General features: G+C 45.7%; 1 protein-coding gene across 3 annotated transcripts in view; it reads right to left on the reverse strand.

Moving 5' to 3' along the window:
• BPTF (bromodomain PHD finger transcription factor) overlaps nucleotides 1–20127 on the reverse strand; it is a 1660779-nt gene that overhangs the window by 890700 nt on the left and 749952 nt on the right. The window lies entirely within an intron of this gene.

Genomic DNA, 20127 nt, shown 5'->3' on the forward strand with positions numbered 1-20127 from the left:
ACACTGACATAAATGCTGAAAGAAGGCCATTAAGAGCAGCTGAAAGACTCTGGCGGAACAACCCGTCCCCAATCCTCCGAGAACAACTCAAAACAATACGCTGGATGTACAACAACCACATCAAGAATGCAAAGTCCTCTTTCTTTAGCAGCGCTCTAGACAATGCTAAAAACAGGCCTAAGGAGCTCTTCAAGATCATTCGCCAACAAACATTCAAACCCCCCTGCAACCTCAGTTCTGGCCTCCAAAGACTTGTGTGAGAACTTTGCTAACTTTTTCAACGACAAAATCTCAAAGATTGAGCTCTCCCTTGATGTCATCCGCGGTCCCCCCCACACCAGAGTGCGTCCCTTGGGACAGGATCTTCCACTCACAAGCTACCTCCAATACACTGGAAAGTCTTCAACTCCATCTCCGAAGCAGAGATAGCCAAAATGATCTCCATCGCCAATCCCTCCTCCCACACCTTCGATCCCATACCGGCCTACTTAGCCAAAAAGCTCAACATCTCTCTAGCCCCACTCTGGACCAAGATCATTAACAGCTCCCTTACTACTGGAGTTATATCGGATTGCTTTAAAGTCAGCCAAGTCACGCCTCTACTAAAAAAAATGGTCTAGACACCAATGACCTAAATAACTTTAGACCCGTCTCCAATCTTCCTCTCCTAGCCAAAATCCTGAAAAGATGCGTCCTTCTCCAACTGACGCAACACACAGACAGCACCAACCTCCTAGACACCCACCAATCAGGTTTCCGAAAGGGTTGCAGCACAGAGACAGCAATCCTCAATGTCATCGGTGACTTACACAAATCACTGGATGTAGGCCAATGCTCCCTACTCATTCTCCTGGACCTATCGGCTGCCTTCGACACAGTTGACCGTAACCTACTCATCAAGGCACTCCATGATAGGGTAGGAGCAGAAGAGGTGGTCCTCAAGTGGTTCTCCTCCTTTCTCCAGAACCGCAGCCAAAGAATAAAGATCAGAAACTTTTCATCAGACCTCCACCCCGTCAGTAGAGGTGGCCCCAGGGTTCAGTTCTTTCACCTCAACTGTTCAATATCTACATGGAACCCCTCACCACCATACTCAATACGTCGAACAACCCCTTCCACCTCTATGCTGACGACACCCAGATCTATCTTGAAACATCATCCATGGATGATATCCACAGACTCAACGACACTCTTAGAGTAGTCCAACACTGGCTATCACAAAGCCACCTGAAACTCAATAAAGACAAAACGGAAATCCTTATTATCTCTAACAAAGAGGAGAACCCCAAAATCACAGAATGGCTAAAAGCAATCGACGCCCTAAACGTCAATCTCACCCTACTGGAATATGTAAAATCGCTCAGAATCACCCTCGACCCCAAACTTGGCACGACCAAACACATTAAGAACTCCGCCAAGAGCGCCTTCCTTAACCTGAAGCTTCTCAACATAATTAAACCCTTCATCCCACCTAACGACCTCATGCTAGCCACTCAATCCGTGGTGCTCTCAAGACTAGACTACGGGAATGCAGCCTTCACAGGTGCAGCAAAATCTCACCTAGCACCTCTCAGATCCACGCTCAACGCAGCAGCCAGAATGGTCACCGGAGTAAAGAAGTTTGACCACATCTCACCAGCACTCAAAGAGCAAAAATGGCTCCCAATTGAAATGCGTGCTAATTTCAGAACGGCCTGCCTCACTCACTAAGCCCTCCACACAGGAAAACCAGCCTACTTGGCCATCAAACTCAAGAGGGCAGGCCAGACAAGATGGCTTAGAAGCTCTAACACTCTACTTCTCATCCCGCGAAAATCCGCAAACAAAAAACTGCGTCACAATCCTTCTCTGGAAATGGCCCCAAAATTTGGAACGCCATCCCAGGCCATATCAGAACTAATCCCTCACTTCTTACAATTCAAAAGACAACTCAAAGACTACTTCCTTAACCGGACTCTCCCGAACGGTTAATCCCGGTTGAAAAGCCCTATCCTGCACTCGACTGGTCAGAATAACCACCTCACCAAAACGTTAACCTCTTTCCCTCCTGGCATATGCTCATTACTGTGACTTGGTGGCTCCTTGACCTGTATTTATTTCTAACCACTTAAGACCTCCTCGTATGCCTTGAATCAATGTATGTATATCCTCCTATTGATGCTGCTTTAACCCATGTTGTGAAGCGCTCCGATACCCTCGGGTCTGGCTAGCGCTATACAAAACTCTACAATAACAACAAAATAATAACATAAGTAAATTAAAAAAGAATGCACTGCTAGTGAAACTGCCTGAGTGAATTTGTAATTGTTTGTTAGGGGCAGATTTACAACCCCCTTGTGCCTCTCTTACACCGCTGTGGCATCACCTTTCTGATGCAGCAGTGGTGCAAAAGATGCGCAAATCCCTGTACCAGAAGGAGACATTCCTACATGGGGGGGGGGGGGAGACGGGGGGGGGGGTGCATTGCGGCGCAGGAACACCTCCTAAAAGTGGCTGAGTGAAATCTACAAGATATCTCTTTTTCACTTTTGGGCTCATGCTGTGTCTAAACCCTGCACTAGCTTGAAGCAGGTTAAAGGATTGACACAGCATTCTGAGCATAGGGCCCCCAGAGCATTGCTGGAGATGCGTTGCACTTGCAACATAACTCAAACAATGCACCACCTTTACAGCACAGATACATCACATATCTGTGCCGTTTTTGTCCCATGGTGCACTGCATTGTAAATACGACGCATCCATGGTGGTGGTGTCACGGTGCACAATAACTGGCATATTCCTGGGGATATGCCAGTTATTGTATATGTGCCTATTAGTGTTTTAATGTAGTGAATGGATTACTACATACCAATGAATGAGTCACTACAAAACTAAAAACAGCAGTGACCGAGTGTTTGGTGGAAGTGCAAGGAAAGAGCCTGATTGAATTTATAACAGCCTCAGTTTTACCACAGTATATAGATAAACTCATACTGTTGAATGGCTCACTACAATATTGAAACAGTAGTGTGAGAGTGTTTGGTGAAAGTGTAAAGATACAGACTGGGCAATTGAAGGTATAAAAGACAAGTTTGCCGGTGCATAGAACACTGCATGCATAGTCTATAGGTGTTTGAAGCAGTCCATGCCCTAAGGCACACTTTCCACCATGAGTACTTGGGTACTGGCTGAATAATTACAATTCTGCAAGGAGAGTGTGTGGCTGAATATATAGCAGCTTTACTTTTACAACAATGTATAGATAAGCATATACTGCTGTATGGTTCACTAAAATACTGAAACAGTAGTGTAAGAGTGGTTGGTGAAAGTGTAACGATACACACTGGGTAGTTGAAGATATAAAAGGCAAGTTTGCTGCTGTATACAACAGTGAATGCATAGTCTATAATTATTTTAAGCGGGGGATGGGGGGAGCGTTCCGGCGCAGGAACACCTCCTAAAAGTGGCTGAGTGAAATATACAAGATTTCACTTTGTCAGTTTTGAACTCATGCTGCGTCAAAACCCTGCACTTGCTCAAAGCAGGTGAAAGGATTGACTCAGCATTATGACCATAGAGCCCCCGAGCATTGCTAGAAATGCGCTGCAAGTACAACGCAACTTCAACAATGCGCCGCCTTCGCGGTACAGATACATCATATATCTGTACCACTTTTGCCCCATTGTGAACCACATTCTAAATACGGCACATCTATAGTGATGATGTCACAGTGCACAATAACTGGCATACCCCTGGGGATATGGCAGTTATTGTATATCTACCCATTAGTGTTTTAATATAGTGAATGGATTAGTACACACTGATCAATGAGTCACTACAAAACTATAACAGGAGTGACAGTGTCTTTGCTGGAAGTGTAAGGATCGAGACTGGGGAATTGAACATATGAAAGGCAAGTTTGCAGGTGCATAGAAGACTGCAAGCATAGTCTATGAGAGTTTAACATAGTCTATGAGAGTTTAAAACAGTCTATGGCCTAAGGCCTACTTTGCTCCATGACTACTTAGATACTGACTGGATGATTACAATTGTCCAAGGAGAGTGTCGTGCTGAATGTATAACTGCTTTACTTTCCATTCCCTAACTATAACATCTCTGTACATTTTGTTTCTTTCAGCGAATTTCTAAGGTTTATAAACTTATATTTCCTAACTTTAACGACTGTGTAACTTTTTTCCCCAGTAATTTTTTTGTTAAATATTTTGCAGTGCATTCTAAGGGGCGAATTAAAGTTACCCTAGCTAACTAAACTGCTAAATTTCCAATTTCACTGGTTTTGTACAAGTGAAATCTGAGCACAACTAGAACGTCCCTGTAACCTTTGTTTTTTCAGTGAAATATATATATATATATATATATATATATATATATATATATATATATATATATATATATATATATATATATATATATATATATTTCACGAAAACTCCAATCTCTGATTTCACCAAGCAGGCAAGGCAACGGAGCATGGACCACAAGTAAGTGCAAATTTTAATTTATTTTGTTCAGAAAAAGCACTTGCAGCATTACGAGTTTCGGGTCCAAGGAGCCTTGATCACATGATGCGCACACAGTTCATGGTCTTTTTTATACAGTTTTTTTCTAATTTTTTTCTTTTTTTGCTTTAAGCCTTTATCTCTTTCTATTATTTTAAAGTGACAAGTGCAAAATGTGCAAGAAAGTGCATAGCTATAGACAAAATACTGGCAGGGCAAAAACATTTACTTAACTTAAAGCATCATTTTTACATTTCAGTAAAATACCTTATTCAAAAAAATTATACAAAGTTAGAGGTGTAATTATCGGATACATCTAGGTATAAATACCAGTTCAAACCTTGTTGTAAAGTGCTAGTGCAATCTGATGTGCAAGATGTTTTATAAACAAACAAAATCTTGTCAAAGCATAATTTTTCAACTTGTTCGCATGATTGCAACACTTTAATACCGTGCCGTTTTCAAAACATGCTATATCAAAAGATGCATTTAGGATTCATCCTTGTTTAAATACCTATCCAATTCATCTTTATAAATGTGATACTTAAAGTGCTGGTGCAAACTACAATACCTGTGCAGAAAGTGGCCAAGTGCAAACCCTATTGCCTATCAGACAACATGTCTACTAAAGCTTGTGCAAACTTGCGCTAAAAAATGTGTAAAAGAAGTAAACAGTTCCTTTGAAGAACCACTGTGATAAATATGATTATTTTTTTTAAAGGATCAGGATATATGCGGCTGGAAGAATACAAAATTGAGGATGACAGTACTTTACTGTAATAATTTAGAGGCAGGTGTATAATTCTTCGGTAATATTAAGGCCTCTCTGAGACTTTGTATCGAGGTCTAGAATGTATCTAGTCTCAAAACGTCTAAGGGCTTTCTCCCTATCCCCCCTCTTTTGTACGGTGGGATTGCATCAATGATAAAATATTTTAACCCGTTCCGTGCTCCCGTCGGCCGGTGCTGCGAACGACCGTTGCAGCCCCGCCCGTTTCTTGGAACGTTCCGCACTGGTGCGGAACGTTCGAAGCAGCTAACGTGTTAAACTTTTGGGTTCTGCATTGTGTCTCTCCCCAAAGTGTCGTTTTACAGAGTATGTGAATGGGCTGGAGTATCCTTTTGTGCCTCTGTAGTATAGTACTACCTAAATATCGTAGGGCAAATGGACACTCCAGCAGAGACTACATAGTCTGATTTGCAGGTTAGGGATTTCACTATGGGTATTTCTACATCGCTGAAGGAGATGTCATAGGAGACTTTATTAACTCCGAATTGACAAGCTTTGCATGTCTTACAGCAATGGAATCCCTTTCTTTGTGACAGCCATGTATTCTTGGGTTGCGTAAAGAGGTCATTATGAACTAGGACATCCTTCATGGAGGTAGCCCTTGTGTAAGTTATAGGAGCATTTATCGGAACTATTGGATCGATTATAGGATCATCACGGATGAGGGGCCAGTTTGTTCTAATGATTTTTCTGATAGCGTTGTCCTGTTTGCTATATTTCAAGATAAATTTAAAGGAATCCGTAGATTTGTCCGGCTGGTTACCCTCATTGTTGTTTTCTCTAAAGTTAATTGTGAGAAGTTAGCCTGGCGTATGATGTCCACTAGTTCTAATGGGCACCTTGCACCAGTCTAATCGACCCTTATTGATGGTGGTTGTAAAGTTAACCTTATAGAAAGCTATCCTAGTGGTAGCATGAACCAGCAGTCTTCAGGCTAAGACTTCAGTAGACGAGTTAAGCAAGTTGTTTTACCAATTATAATCCATTGAGTACCAAATGAAAGGACACCACACAAGGTATATATCAATTATATATGTATTTAATCTAAACACAACACCTCTGCACTCTTTTTGAGGTCAGAGGTAAAAATACAATGCAAGTCACTCAGTTAATATATGATAAGTTGCGCAGTATACGTTATGCCCTAGGGGCCTCAAAAACCATATACTAAGAAAGAGGTATAAGAACCACGAGAGAATTAGAAAGCAGGCCTAGTGCCTGTGGAATCGCTGGAGCTACACTAATCGAACAAAGTTTAGGAAGTAGGAGGTCCACAGGAGACGCGTGCAGTGTCTAAACATAGGCGCCGGTTACCAATGACTTTCTATGGAGATCGTAAAAGTTACAAATATACAATTTAAGGACACTTCCGGATGGACTAGGATGGAACCCTTTTAAACTAGGACACTTCGAGAGTCAAGGACCAGGGGAGCACCAGAGTACTCGTGCTACCTCACCCAGAGAAGCCGGGTGCATAGGTGTCTTTTCGTGCTGGGTTTCGTCGTCGTTTACTATGGAGAGCTGCAAAGAAGTGCTGCAGGCGACCAGAGGAAAAGTGTCCGGGTGGATACAAGGGTGTATCAAAGAGCTGAAGAACCTGAAAGCAGAAGGGACAGTCTGGGTCACTAGCCAGTAACCAGGAAGGAACTAGGCGATGTCGGGTGATTTCAGGTGAAGTAGTCAAACTTGTCTCTTCAGCCACGAGGCCCAGGAGGCATCAACGATGACCAGGCGCTGGATTCGAGCTTTCCCACGATGGATCTAGTTGACTGTGGTGGCGATATCCGGATTGGACCCAACAAGCCGTGACAACTTAGCTGTTTCATTGGACGTTTTGGGACTTCATCCTTTAAGACAACTATTTCTGAGTCTACACTACCTCTCAGAAGACTGTTCTTCATTGCTCATTGTTAATATATTAAATATAGGCTCAAAGATATCAGATTTCAAGTCTTGTCCTACACATCAGGCCTCGATTTATTACATTGTCCATTTTCTTTTTAGCCTTGAGAAAGTCTGGGTACTAATTTGATGTACGAACGAAACACGTGTTGGCTGTTTCTGGGGAATGCTCTGACTATTTTTAATGACGCTTTTTCAATAAATGGAACAAATATTTATGAACCTTTTTGTCGCGTCATCCTGTCCAAGAATGAAGACTCTGTGATATCTGGAATCGGATTTGTGTTATTTCTGGCTACAGAAACTATTGTGATTAACAAGTCACTCATTTATACTTGTACTTAGGATTGTGCTTCTGTTGACCCTTTTCTTGCTGACCTTTTAGATTGGCAACAGTCACCCTTGGTAGTGAGTGACAGTGGTCTATATAGCACTCAGTCTATACTTGATGTTCTATTCTAAATTATAAGTCCTTGATCAGTTTTCCTAATACATAATAAGTGAAGGTGTGGTTCTTTCCCATATGGGAAGCACCATTACCGATTCTATTGTATTACCTTACACGACATGTTTTGATAAAGCCAAACCAAAGTTAGCATTAACCGCGAGGATTATAATGCACTTATATGGTATGGCTATATCATAGAACAGCTATATGGAGATTGTACCAAAAGCTGCTGAGGGGCTAAGCTCATGCTAGGGCATCCTCTCACATAAAACCAAGCACTCTGCCTCCAGGATTGTCGAGACCTACCATAGGTGTGTCTCACTCTGTGTGTCTCTCTCCCTCTCTCTGTGTCTCTCTCTCTCTCTGTGTCTCTCTCTTTCACTCTCTGTGTCTCTCTCTCTCTCTCTGTCTGTCTCTCTGTGTGTGTCTCTCTCTCTCTCTCTCTCTGTGTCTCTCTCCCTCTCTCTCTATGTGTCTCTCTCTCTCTCTCTGTCTCTCTCTCTCTCTGTCTCTGTCTCTCTCTGTCTCTCTCTCTCTGTGTCTCTCTCTGTGTGTGTCTCTCTCTCTCTGTGTCTGTCTGTCTGTCTGTCTCTCTCTCTCTCTCTCTCTCTCTCTCTCTCTCTCTCTCTCTCTCTCTCTCTCTCTCTCTCTCTCTCTCTCTCTCTCTCTCTCTCTCTCTCTCTCTCTCTCCCCCCCCCCCATATGGCCCACGCATGAGGAGGAATTAGGGGACAGCGCCTTTAATTGGACGTATGAGGAAGATGAAAACCCGCCTCAGGATGACGTACGTATGATCGGATTGGTCAAGAAGGAGGAAGACGAAGAACTATCGTGTGACATCACCCTGGAGGAGTTTAGAGTGGCGTCGGAGTTCGAGCAGTGACGGAGGAAACATACCGGAGAAGGAAGGCGACCGGACCGGGCGGAAGTGTTGTAGCTTCAGCAGGTACGACAGCGGGTCTCGAGTTGTGTGGGGAGGCGGGGAAACTCGTCTGGCTAGTTGCTCAACCGACCTGTTAGCACCTGTAGTCGTTTCTGTAAATAATCTTTCCTGACCTCCCCTTTTCCCTCTTCCCAAACACGCTTTCCTCACTACCGCTCCTTGCACTCCCCGAGTATATAGGCGTGTGTGCATACACCTAATCAGCGGTGCTCCCCTCACCCCCTGGTTAACCCCCGGCCAAACACAGGAAGAGGACGGTGTCCCGACCCGTTGATTTATTTTCTCTCTACATGCCTTTTCGTGACGAAACCGAGGAGGAGTAGAAGCTGGTAAAAAAAAGAGCAAGGCCGAAGAAGACTCCCAGAGGGGCAACAGTTACCACGGATCCAGCAGCCTTTTCCCGGGAGAGACTTAAGTCACAGAGCAAAATAACTTTTACAAAAATAAAACCTTACTTACCTAGAACGAGTATCCGAGCCCTTTCTACAACCCCCCCACACCGACATGTGTGTAATGGTTCAAATGGTGGACCCATTACACTTGTTAGCACATGATTAGATGGCTTCCTGTGAATAGTGTCATTCCAGTGTAAATTTATGATTATATGTTGTCTGTGGTTGTATGTCAGATAGGATGACTGAGTTGTGAGTGGATTTTTTGATTGGAAATGTATATAAAAGTTGTGGTTTTTTATTGTAATTGATGTAAACGTGGTGTATATAAGGTCTTATAAAATGTAAATTTGGTGAAATTACAAACCAAACTCATGAACAAAAAGATCATTTATTAAATATAAAAAGATTAAATCTTCTCATAGATGTGAGACTAAGACATTTTGTTTTGTTCAAATGTGTGGAGATAATTGACTCCGAATTCGTATAGGCACTTCTTTTTGATTATTAATTGCTTGTGGCTAGCCTTGCTGTTGGGAGCCCTGACCCAGTGGTGGTTTTTCATGGGGCTATCTCAACACCCCGAACACGTAGACAGACAGGTCATTGGAAGGGGGGAATCTCCTCTTTCCAATGGCTCCCCTTCCTGGTAAATCCCTGCTTGGGGATCGTCCCAGGAGGGTGATCGCCAAGCACGGGATCCAACCACTGCATACCAGTGAGGAGGGAGTGGCCCCTTGGGCAAGGGCCTTAGTTAACCCAAATAATTTCTGCAATATTCAGTGTTTTGATAGGGGCAACAGCCCCCAATCTGCCCCACCCCCGGGGGGCAGAAAACGCGCTTGACATCAGGTTTTTTTTTTTAGCACATTTTAGGATGAGGGCTGCCTGAGACGGGCATGCCAATGCCCCAGCCTAGTTGTACAGTCGTTCTGCCCCCTCCCCTGGGGCCGATGGGGATAATAGCCCCAGATCTGCCCCCAGGGCGGGGTGGCAGAAAGCCCACTAGGCACCAGGGATTGTTGTTTTCTTATACATAGAGGTGGAGGCTGCCCAAAATGCCCCCCCGAATAATTGCACAGTCTCTCTGCCACCCCCCAGGAGGCAGATTGGGGCAATAGCCCCTGACCTGCCCACCCCTTTTGGGGGAGAGGGCAGAAAGCCCACTAGGCATTATGTTGACTTTTTTATACGTATGGGTGGGGGCTAACCAGAATGGGCATGCCAATGGCCGCCCCCCCATAAAAATTTGCAAGAGTCAGATTAGGCAATAGTCCCTAATCTGACCCCCGGGGGGCAGAAAGCCCACTAGGCACCAGGGATTTAAAAAAAAACTTTTCTAAGTACTGGTGGGGGCTGCTGAGAATGTGCATGCTAATGCCCCCACTGCCAAAAAAGTATTTCTACCCCCTCCCCCGCCCTACAACAGCGGAAGGCAGATCAGGGCAATAGCCCACTAGGCACCAGGGATGTTTATGGGCATGCCAGTGATAAGCCCCGTAGGCAAGGGTCGCCCCATCTAGGGAAATCAACCAAACCCACACATTTCTGAAAAACAGACATCCGGGGGAGTCCAGGGAGGTATGGCTTGCGTGAATCCCCAAACGTTTTCCTACCCAGAATCCCCTGCAAACCTCAAATTTAGCTGGAAAAAAAACAAATGTTTCTCATGTTTCTGTGTTGGAAAGTTTCTGGATCACCGGGCCGACACAAATTTCCCACCACCCAGCATTCCCTCAGGTCTCCTGATAAAAATGGTACCTCACTTGTTTGGGTGGGTCAAATACCCCCGACAGGCATGGGCCCAAAATGGATTGTGGAGACATCACAATTACCGATTACAAAACAACCTGGTTTTGCAAGTGGGCTTGCGTTTTTGGCCCCGGGCTTGGCGGCCATCTAGGGAAACATACCAAATTCACACATTTGTGAAAACTAGACAGTGGGGGAGTCCAGGGAGGTATGGCTTGCGTGGATCCCCCAACGTTTTCCAACCCAGAATTCCCTGCAAACCTCAAAGTTAGCTTAAGAAAAATCATATTTTCCTCATATTTCTGTGTGGGATCACAGTGCCGGAACAAATGTCCTCCCACCCAGTGTTCCCCTTGGTTTCCCGTGTAATATAATACCTCACTTTCACAAAGGTGAGCCCCTTTGCAAAACCAGGTTGTTTTGTGATAGGTAATTTTGATGTCTCTACAATACGTTTTTAGCCCTTGCCACAAGTGGAATTCCTATAGACCAACGTAATGCTTTTCAAACTTGTATTTATGGTTCATTAAAAGAAGGCCTTTAATATTAGGGTGAGCGCTCTAAGTACACGTTGTAAGCTCCGACTTCACTACTGATCGTGGTTCCAGTATAAAAATGTGTAGACATGTTTTTAAAGTTTAGCAATCTGAGGCTAAGTATAATGCTTCCAGAATGCTCTCATTTGATGCAAATATTTGCAGAAGCTTGAAAGCAAGATTGATTCTTTGCTTTCAAAACAAAATGTTCATAAAAAATTAAAGCAGGGAAAAAACATTTTACTAAATTACTGTAAAATTTTAGGTACCATTTCTTTGCAGCATCATTGAGTAACATGTGTTGATGCATATTAAATTTCCCAAAAATATTCATAATTGAAAATCAGTGTAACCAGTGTCAATAAGATTATGGGGAACACAAACAAGCATTGGCAAAGCCAGTAGGTCCGAAACTGTAAGCTTTTTAGTTTGGTCAATGTGTGACTTGTTTTGGCATGGTCTTTGTTAAACTTTATTGGTGAGGGAGCTGCCGGGCCCTCACCATTATTACAAACATTGGCAAAAGCAACCCTTGTTCCTCAGAATGCTGCCACTCAAAAAAGCCAGCCGATACAGAGAGAGAGAGAGACAGAATTTTCAATAAACAGAAAAGGTCACAGTCAACTCCAGACCAAATTAGGGGCCCAATTATTAAAGAAAGTCTCAAAAGTGCACCCATGGCATATCTCCTTTAAGTGCAGCTATACGGCTTTTGTGAATTCCCAAGAATTTACAGAAGTAGGACAAGAAATAGTACTCCTAGAAACCATTTGTGAACTACATTTTAGAATGAGTAAATATGCAGGTGTAGATTAGCTCATGCGAAAATCTGAGGGTTTGCAAGTTCACTTTCCCTCCAACCACTTTTTTCACAACTCTGGAAGGAGGTTTAAGTTTGCCATTGTCATAAGTAAATTTCCAGCATTTCTCAGTATGGGAAAAGATTAAAGAAGAGTTGCTGAAAACCGTTAAAATTACGAGTTACTTACCTTCGGTAACAATGTATCTAGTAGAGACGATTCTAGCCGCAGATTCCTTAATGTAGAATTATCCCCAGGCGTAAGACTGGATCCGGAAAGTTTTTCTTTACCACAGCATCTCTGCGTGCCGGGGTGTGTGGGGGGGTGGGGAGGGGTGTTACCACGTGACTCCGCCCTGATGTCGTCCGCGGGCGTGATGTTAGCGAGGTCACATAAGCCCCACCCCGGCGCGCCAATGTCAGTTTTCTTCGGAGAACTTGTCTGCGCCACAACGCAGAGCAATCACAAACAAAAACTATGAGAATATAGGAACAGTGTGCGAAAAAATCAGATAAACAAAGAAAAAAAGCAAATGGTGAGGAACAGCACCATATGGGAGAGTGCCAGGCACAGTGGCACCCAAAGTCATAGAAGGGAAGAGCAGAACACAGCTACTACGAGTGCCACGTATTTCTTTCAATATCTAAATGACATATATGACATATGATTAACACTTTAACAGTTAAGGCATTTCCACAAAAAGATTCTTTATGAAATTCACTTTCTAAAGAAAAAGAATCCAAGCCATCTATATATTCATATTATGTTTTATGAATTGTAGTCATTCATGTATACTTCAATTATACAATTTACAAAAGAGGCTGAAAAGTGAATGAACTGTGCAAAGTGACAAAGTGCTCAGTGCTCACGGCGCAGGTGTGATCAACAATTTATACAAATATATACAAGTGAAGTGAGAAAGGGGACGATTTTAACAGGGCCTATATTGTATGATATCCAACTGTATACCGCCTTAATCAATATTCTTGGCATAAAGGTATAAGGCTGTCCCCCCGTCCCACACAGTCCTGAGGAAGACCCGCCGTGACGCCGAAAGGGCGCTTTCAGAGGGTCGAAACGTCGACGTATAGCATACTGGACCTATAGTAACAAATCACTGTATTGAATATTGATTAAGGCGGTATACAGTTGGATATCATACAATATAGGCCCTGTTAAAATCGTCCCCTTTTACACTTCACTTGTTCATTCACTTTTTCAGCCTCTTTTGTAAATTGTATAATTGAAGTACACATGAACGACTACAATTCATAAAACATAATATGAATATATAGATGGCTTGGATTCGGTTTCTTTAGAAAGTGAATTTCATAAAGAATCTTTTTGTGGAAATGCCTTAACTGTTAAAGTGCTAATCAAATGTCATATATGTCATTTAGATATTGAAAGAAATACGTGGCACCCGTATGAACCATTTGTTGTTATTATTGATTTGCTGCCCAGGTTCATAAGGGATACTGGGTTAACCCCATTGGTTAAAAAGATACACAGCTACTGCGAAGCAATCCTGCAAGTAAATACGATATCCTCCCTGGGAGCAGGAAAGTATGTGGAAAATGTCACAGCAGACGAAGAGGCCTGCAACCACAGTCCATAAACAGAGAAAGATAACAAGGCCAGAACAGAAGAGTAACGACCAATTACCCCAAGACAACACCAGCAAGGAGAGGTGCATCCCCTATAAGAGCTACGGGCCGAGGCACAGCCAAGAGACCTCAACTCAGAACTGCAGAGGAGTCAGAAATTTTAAGCAATGAAAAGGGGGAGAGAAAGAGAAGGCCTCACAGTGGGAGACCAGGGTGCAAGGAAGCAGAAGTACCCAGGAACCCACCAACCAATCACCAGAAAGGAAGGAGTGGATCAAACAAACAGAACAAAGCATCCCACTAGGGAGGAAGTGAAAGAGGGCACTCACAGAAGGCAGAACCACCCGGAGGCAGGCGAGGGCAGAAGATCAAGCTGAAGGTCCTCGCAGACCGGGGAGGAAGGGCGGGTTGTGAAGGAATCTGCAGCTAGAATAGTTTCTACGAGATACATCGTTAACGAAGGTAAGTAACCCGCACATCTAAAAGACACTACTAGCCGCAGATTCCTTAATGTAGAATAGATACCCTAGCCATACCCAGAAGGGAGGAGGGCCTGCGAGAGAGCCTCCCAGTAGAAAGAAAAACAGGGCCCTAGCAGGGGATGTGTAATGGGGACAAGAAGGATGGCCAAGCCCCCACCAAGCAGAAGGAAGCAAGGACGAGGTGAAGGGAGGCCAGGACACCCCAAGCCCAACCAAGGTACCAGGGACATCTGCCAGAAAGCCCCGGAGGGAGAGACAACGGAAGAGGAGTACTGAGGAAGAAAGAATCACCCAAAACTCCAAGGAGAAGAGCTAGCAATAAAGGCAAAGCCCCCCACATGAAAACCCGTACAGTGAAGGGGACAGCTGAACCGGCCACAGCCTCGAGTTAACGGGCAAGGCAGAAACGGCTCCACAGTCAAGAAAGGCAGGCGTGAGAAGAAAGACGTAGGCTCGCATGGCTCCAGCAGAACAGGAGACAGGAGCACAAGGGCCAAGGCCCCCAGGCGTGGACCAGAAAGAGCAGGCAGGCGCAGCCGGCAAGTACCATGAAGCCGAGCACTCAAACCAAGTTGAGCGCAAGACTAAGGCAAAGACCACGGAAATCCGGAACAACCCCCAAAAGGGAGGTTATTCCAGACAAAACCGGGTCACGAAAAGAAGTGGGACCAGCCAGAAGAGAGGAATAGAATCACGTACAACGGACAAGGCCGTCCACCAGAACACAGGAAAACTCAACCCACTGGAACACCAGACAGAGGACCCGGGCGAAACGCTGGACAAAAAGGGGCGGAAATACTAGAGCACAATGCCACAGACGGCATACCAAGGACGGTCAAGAGATGCAGTGGAAACTGAAAAGGACAGAACCTGGAGCAGCGCAAGCTACGCCCAGACAAGATCAAAGAAACCGCACCAGCAGTATACAGTAACGCCAGCAAGGCAAGGAACCCGCAAGTGGACTCCACACCCTCCCAGCGTAGGACAGAGGTATACAATAGCTACAAGTACCCCACCTAGGGTAAGACCCTACCCAAAGAAAAAACATTAGAAAAGAATGGAGGCAGCACCAAGCACGAAGTAAAACAGGACCACGTTGTATCAAAAAATATATTTTCTTTTTATTTTTTCATTTTTAGGACAGCCAACGCGTTTCGCTCCCCAACCGTGGGAGCTTCGTCAGAGCAAGGATATTGGTAAATCTTGATGCGACACAATAACGTTGACAAGAAAGCTGGCCAATGAAGTGGTAAAGATGCTAATATCAAGATTCCGATATTGGGAATAAAGATGTAGACAAACGTCACGGGCCGTTAGATGGATATCATCAGCAACATGAAGGGTAGTATTTCAATTGCATAGTAGTATTTGAAGTAGACTGTATGTAGAGTGATGAGCGTGTGTGCAGTCCTTGGTAAGCTGCTACCACAAGTGCTCCAGGCTTCATTTTCTAGCAATGGCCCGTGACGGATTCGATCGAAGTGGAATATTCTTCTTTGGATCCAAAGAAAAAACATGGGAACCACTCTTAGGGAAAAAATCCCACATCAGAGAACAAGAACAGAAGAACCTGCGGTTAAAACCACAGACGGCTTAGCAATCAGCTAAAAAATACACAATTGCTAAAGGGGCTGAACCAGCAGCAAACAAGAGAGAGGGCCCAACCTAGGGACCCCAAAGGCACATCAAACTACACAGAACATACAAACTGGTTACTCAAAACACCAGATTCCAGGAGCAGGTGGGATATTGCCTCCCATCAAGCCTCGGAGGATCAACAAGGCAGCCAATGGAGGGGGAGGAGGACGGGCCCCGCAAGGAGATGCTGAATGGCAGAGTCTGCATGAGTGTTAAAAAGAAGGACCCCATCAAAGGGCAGGTCAACCAGAAGCTCCCTAAAATTCTCAGGAAAACCCGCAACCCGCAGCCAACCATGGCGACGGAGAGCCACAAAAGTAACCATAGCACGGCCAAGAGCATCAGCAACATCAACGCCGTACAGAGAATAAAAGCAGCCAACTCCCTACCATCCAACACATGGTGCTGAAGATCAGCACGGCCACCCTCATTGGAGACATGAGAAAGAAAGGACTTCACAGAATCCCACAGGCTGGAAGTAGCCCTAGCCAAAAATGTAAATGTAAATGTAAATTGATACTTGTGTAGCGCACTACTCACCCGCAAGGGTCTCAAGGCGCTTGTACGAATACCGCTGTGGATCCCATCCTGGCTTTCCCTGTGAGGCGTCCACTCCTGGACGCCCCAAAGGTGGAGGCCAGGCATCCTTAGCGTTGTGGGGGGCCGTTTTGGAGATTAAGCAAGCTATTGCCCAGAGTTTGAGAGTGGGACTCCATGATTGGAATAGGCACTGAGGCGAGAATTATCAGGTCAGTGGAATTTTGAGCCCAAGACCCGCCGCTCTTGGTGCCGGCTCGGCCTCTGGTGAGGCAGCCGCCTGCTCAGAGAGCAGAGGGGAACTCGGGGACAAGTCCTGAGTCCCAGCGACCTCATGCGATAAGACAGGGTGTCCCATAGGGATTTGCAGCGAGGCAGGGACGGCACGGGTCGAAGAGTGGAGCCCCTAAGGACTACCATTGAACGACACCACCCTCATACAACCTGAAGCCTAAACCTTCTGCGCCGGGGCCGAAGCCGCCGGCGACTACCGGGGAATGCCCCGCAGAAAGGCAAGGGATCCGCGGACATCTCAGGAGGTGGAGGAGGGGCCAAAGAAGCCTGCAGCGAAGGCTGTCATTTGGGCCCAAGTCGCCCGATGCCGGGAAAAGGTGGGTAGGGTGGCGACTGGTGGGGGTGCATGTCCCGGGGGGAACCCGTGCCCTTTGCTGAACGAGGACAAGACCTAGGAGACAAGCTACAGGACCTACCAGCTGGCGAGCGATGCCCTTGGGGCCATGGAGCAGGGCGATGCCGCAGACGGAATCGGCGGTTCCTGGACTCCAAGGTAGGGAACGAACGTTGGGATGACACCGACCTCGACAAGCGGGCCGACAGCAATTTCATCCGGCGCTCCCGCCCGGACTTCGGTTTGAGGTGCTGACAAGCTTCGCAGTCTGTAGAGTCATGGTGCTCGCCCAAACAAATGCATATAAGGTGAGGGTCTGTAGTGCACAATCAGTACACGTCTTGAAGCCCAAAGGCATTCGCATACTGTTCCTCGAAGTAAGCGTGGAAAGGAGGCCTGAAAACAGACCAGGATACAATCCGGATCCGCGTTGCATGCGGAAAATAGAAAAAACTGACGTTGGCGCGCCAGGGTAGGGCATGTGACCTCGCTGACGTCACGCCCGCGGACGACATCAGGGCAGAGTCACGTGGCACCACCCCCCGGCACGCAGAGATGCTGTGGCAAAGAAAAAATTTCTGGATCCAGTATTACGCCTGGGAATAATTCTACGTTAAGGAATCTGCAGCTAGTAGTCTCTATCAGATCATGCAAATTAGTAGGTTTGCACAGATTCAAATGGTAATTCTAACCCTGGAACTATTGCTTACCATTACCTTCAGCACCAGTATGTAGATCTGCGGAAACATAGCAACATAAAGAGATCGAGGTATTCAAACACTACTATGGTATGAGCCCTGACATAATAAGAAAGGCTACATCAGAGCTCTTATATAATGAGATTGCTGCCGTAATTTGTCACTGTGAGAAAGTGGCTTTATATATACTGGACCAGAATAAGGTACAATGTGTATAGAGTCCACAAACCCCAGACGTATAACAGAGGTTAAAGCCAGGTGTGACCTTACTCTCTAAAGTGGTAGCTTGGTCGAGCAGTAAGGCAGTACCAGAGGACAGTGTAAAGCATTTGTTGTACACACTCAGTCAGCAAAAGGTTTCACACACTCAAAGACTGAACTCCAGGCCAATTGTTTTTATATCAAAGATATAGTAGTTTTATTTTTAGAACCAACAGATATCAAAATATATTGTTTTCAATACGAGAGGTCTCATATGGGTTCGTTGCAGAAAGGCAATAACCTTTGTAAACACCATAGGTACAGGGGTTGCAGTAGGCAACACAATTCTACACACAATTTAGCATTGAGCTCAATGGGTTTTTCTATATAAACACAGTTGATTACTTTGTAGATTACTTTGGTAGTTCCAGGACTGGATCCTAGATTCAGTCCTGGGGTCTAAGCTGAAAACAATTTAGTAAAAAGTTTTAGTTATTGCAGTGATTTTTCAGGAATATAAAGCTATTTTAAAAGTTAACACTTAGAAACTTTTCAACAGAAATCTGCAATGTTATCCAAAGGGAGAAAATTCAGGTTGCAGGTAAAGTACGATCTCGTTACTTTTGTAATCCAGTACTAGGCTCCTAGGTCCAGCACTGGGGTCTCAACTTAAAACAGGTAAGTAATTACGTTTCAGTATTTGGAATGATTTTTAAAGAATATTTAAAGTTTTCAAAAATAGACACTTAGAAGAAATTTCACAGAAAAGCACACAATGGATTCCTATGAAGAAAACTCAAGTTACTAGTAAACCCAACTAGGATTACTTTTGCGGTTCAGAACTGGGTGACAAGATGCAGTACTGGCTTCTCTCCTGATCACAGGTGAGTACTTCGGAATTCGGTTGATTTTATGTGAATATTTTAAGTTTTCAATAGTAGGCACTTAGAAGATTTTTAGAGTCAAACCAGTCAATGTTATCCAATGGCAGATAAGTGAGTTACCGTTTGCCAGATGTGTACTCGGCTGGGGAAGTTAGGGTCCTGGGAATAAACTCAGGGGTTCCCCAGGGTCAGGTAGGTACAGTTGGTTCACCCTCAGAGGCACAGGGGCAGCCGGGTGCAGAGGTAGTTAGGCCCAATGTTATCCAATGAGGGGCAGGGGGCCTCCGGTTGGTGGTTGCTGGCTAGCAGGCCATGCGGCTGTGGGAGCTGGGCTCCTGGTCACTTGATCAGGCCAAATGGGGAAGTAGGATAGGGCACAGGTTGCGCTCCCAGGGGCATTTAGGCAGCTGGGTGCAGGGTGCCTTTGAGCCGTCGGGCGCTCAATATTATTCAAGTGGAAAGGTAAAAATGGAACAAAGGCTGCAGACTCGGGGACGGTGATTCTTCAGGTGCGACCAGCACTTCGAGAGATAAGTTGGGATCCTGGAGAAGAGGTAGGTATCCCAAAGGGAGGCGCAGGAGGTCACAGGGCACCGGGTGCAGGGTTATCTATGGGTGTCGGGAAATCTTACTCTCGGCTGGTCGCGGTTGGAGGGGTCCCTGTTTCTGAGGCTGCAGGCGTCGTCTGGTTCGTCGAGGAGGGCCTTTGGGCACTGGACTTCGGGTCCCAGTCGCCGGGGGAACGTCCTCGTGGTCTTGGATCACTCCGGCACGGGTGGGGCTCGGCGGGTGCAGATCGTGCAGGTCTTGAGCTTCCTGGCTGGCACCAGGGGTTGGTTGTTGAAGCAGAGCCTCTGCTTATGGGAGTCCCAGTCTTTAAGAGGGTCAAGGCAGGCAGATCCTCCGGGTGTCCCAAGGTTGCTGTCCGCAGGAGTCGCCGGGATGAAGCAGGAGCAGATTCCAGGATCGACAGGCCGGTAGGGCTGGGCCCAAGTCAGTGTCAACCTGTTAGCAGCTGCACGGCGGGTCTTCTTGAATTTCTTTCTTCTTTTCTTATCAGGATCTGAGGAAGGAAGGTTCAGGGTGCCCCTAAATACTAAATTTAGGGGCATTACAGGTAGGGCAAGGGCAGGAACCAATAGGTCCCTGTCCTGGGGTGGGTACACCCCCTAGCCTGCTCCTCTCCTGCGGGAGGGGGACAGGAGCCTAGCTGTGATTGGGCAGGGCTCTCCATCTTCAAGATGGCCGGAGCCCGGGGTCGTGCTTCACCTCGCATCTCCCACCTGAGAGGTGGGGTTGGCACAATCTGGCACCCCCCCCCCCTTCCTGACATAGGGTTTTCCGCCAGTCTTCCCGCCAGAGTGGGGGTTAGAACCAGTGGGGGCCAGTA

This window comes from Lissotriton vulgaris, chromosome 7 (assembly GCF_964263255.1).
Source record: "Lissotriton vulgaris chromosome 7, aLisVul1.2, whole genome shotgun sequence".
Taxonomy (NCBI): Eukaryota; Metazoa; Chordata; class Amphibia; order Caudata; family Salamandridae; genus Lissotriton; species Lissotriton vulgaris.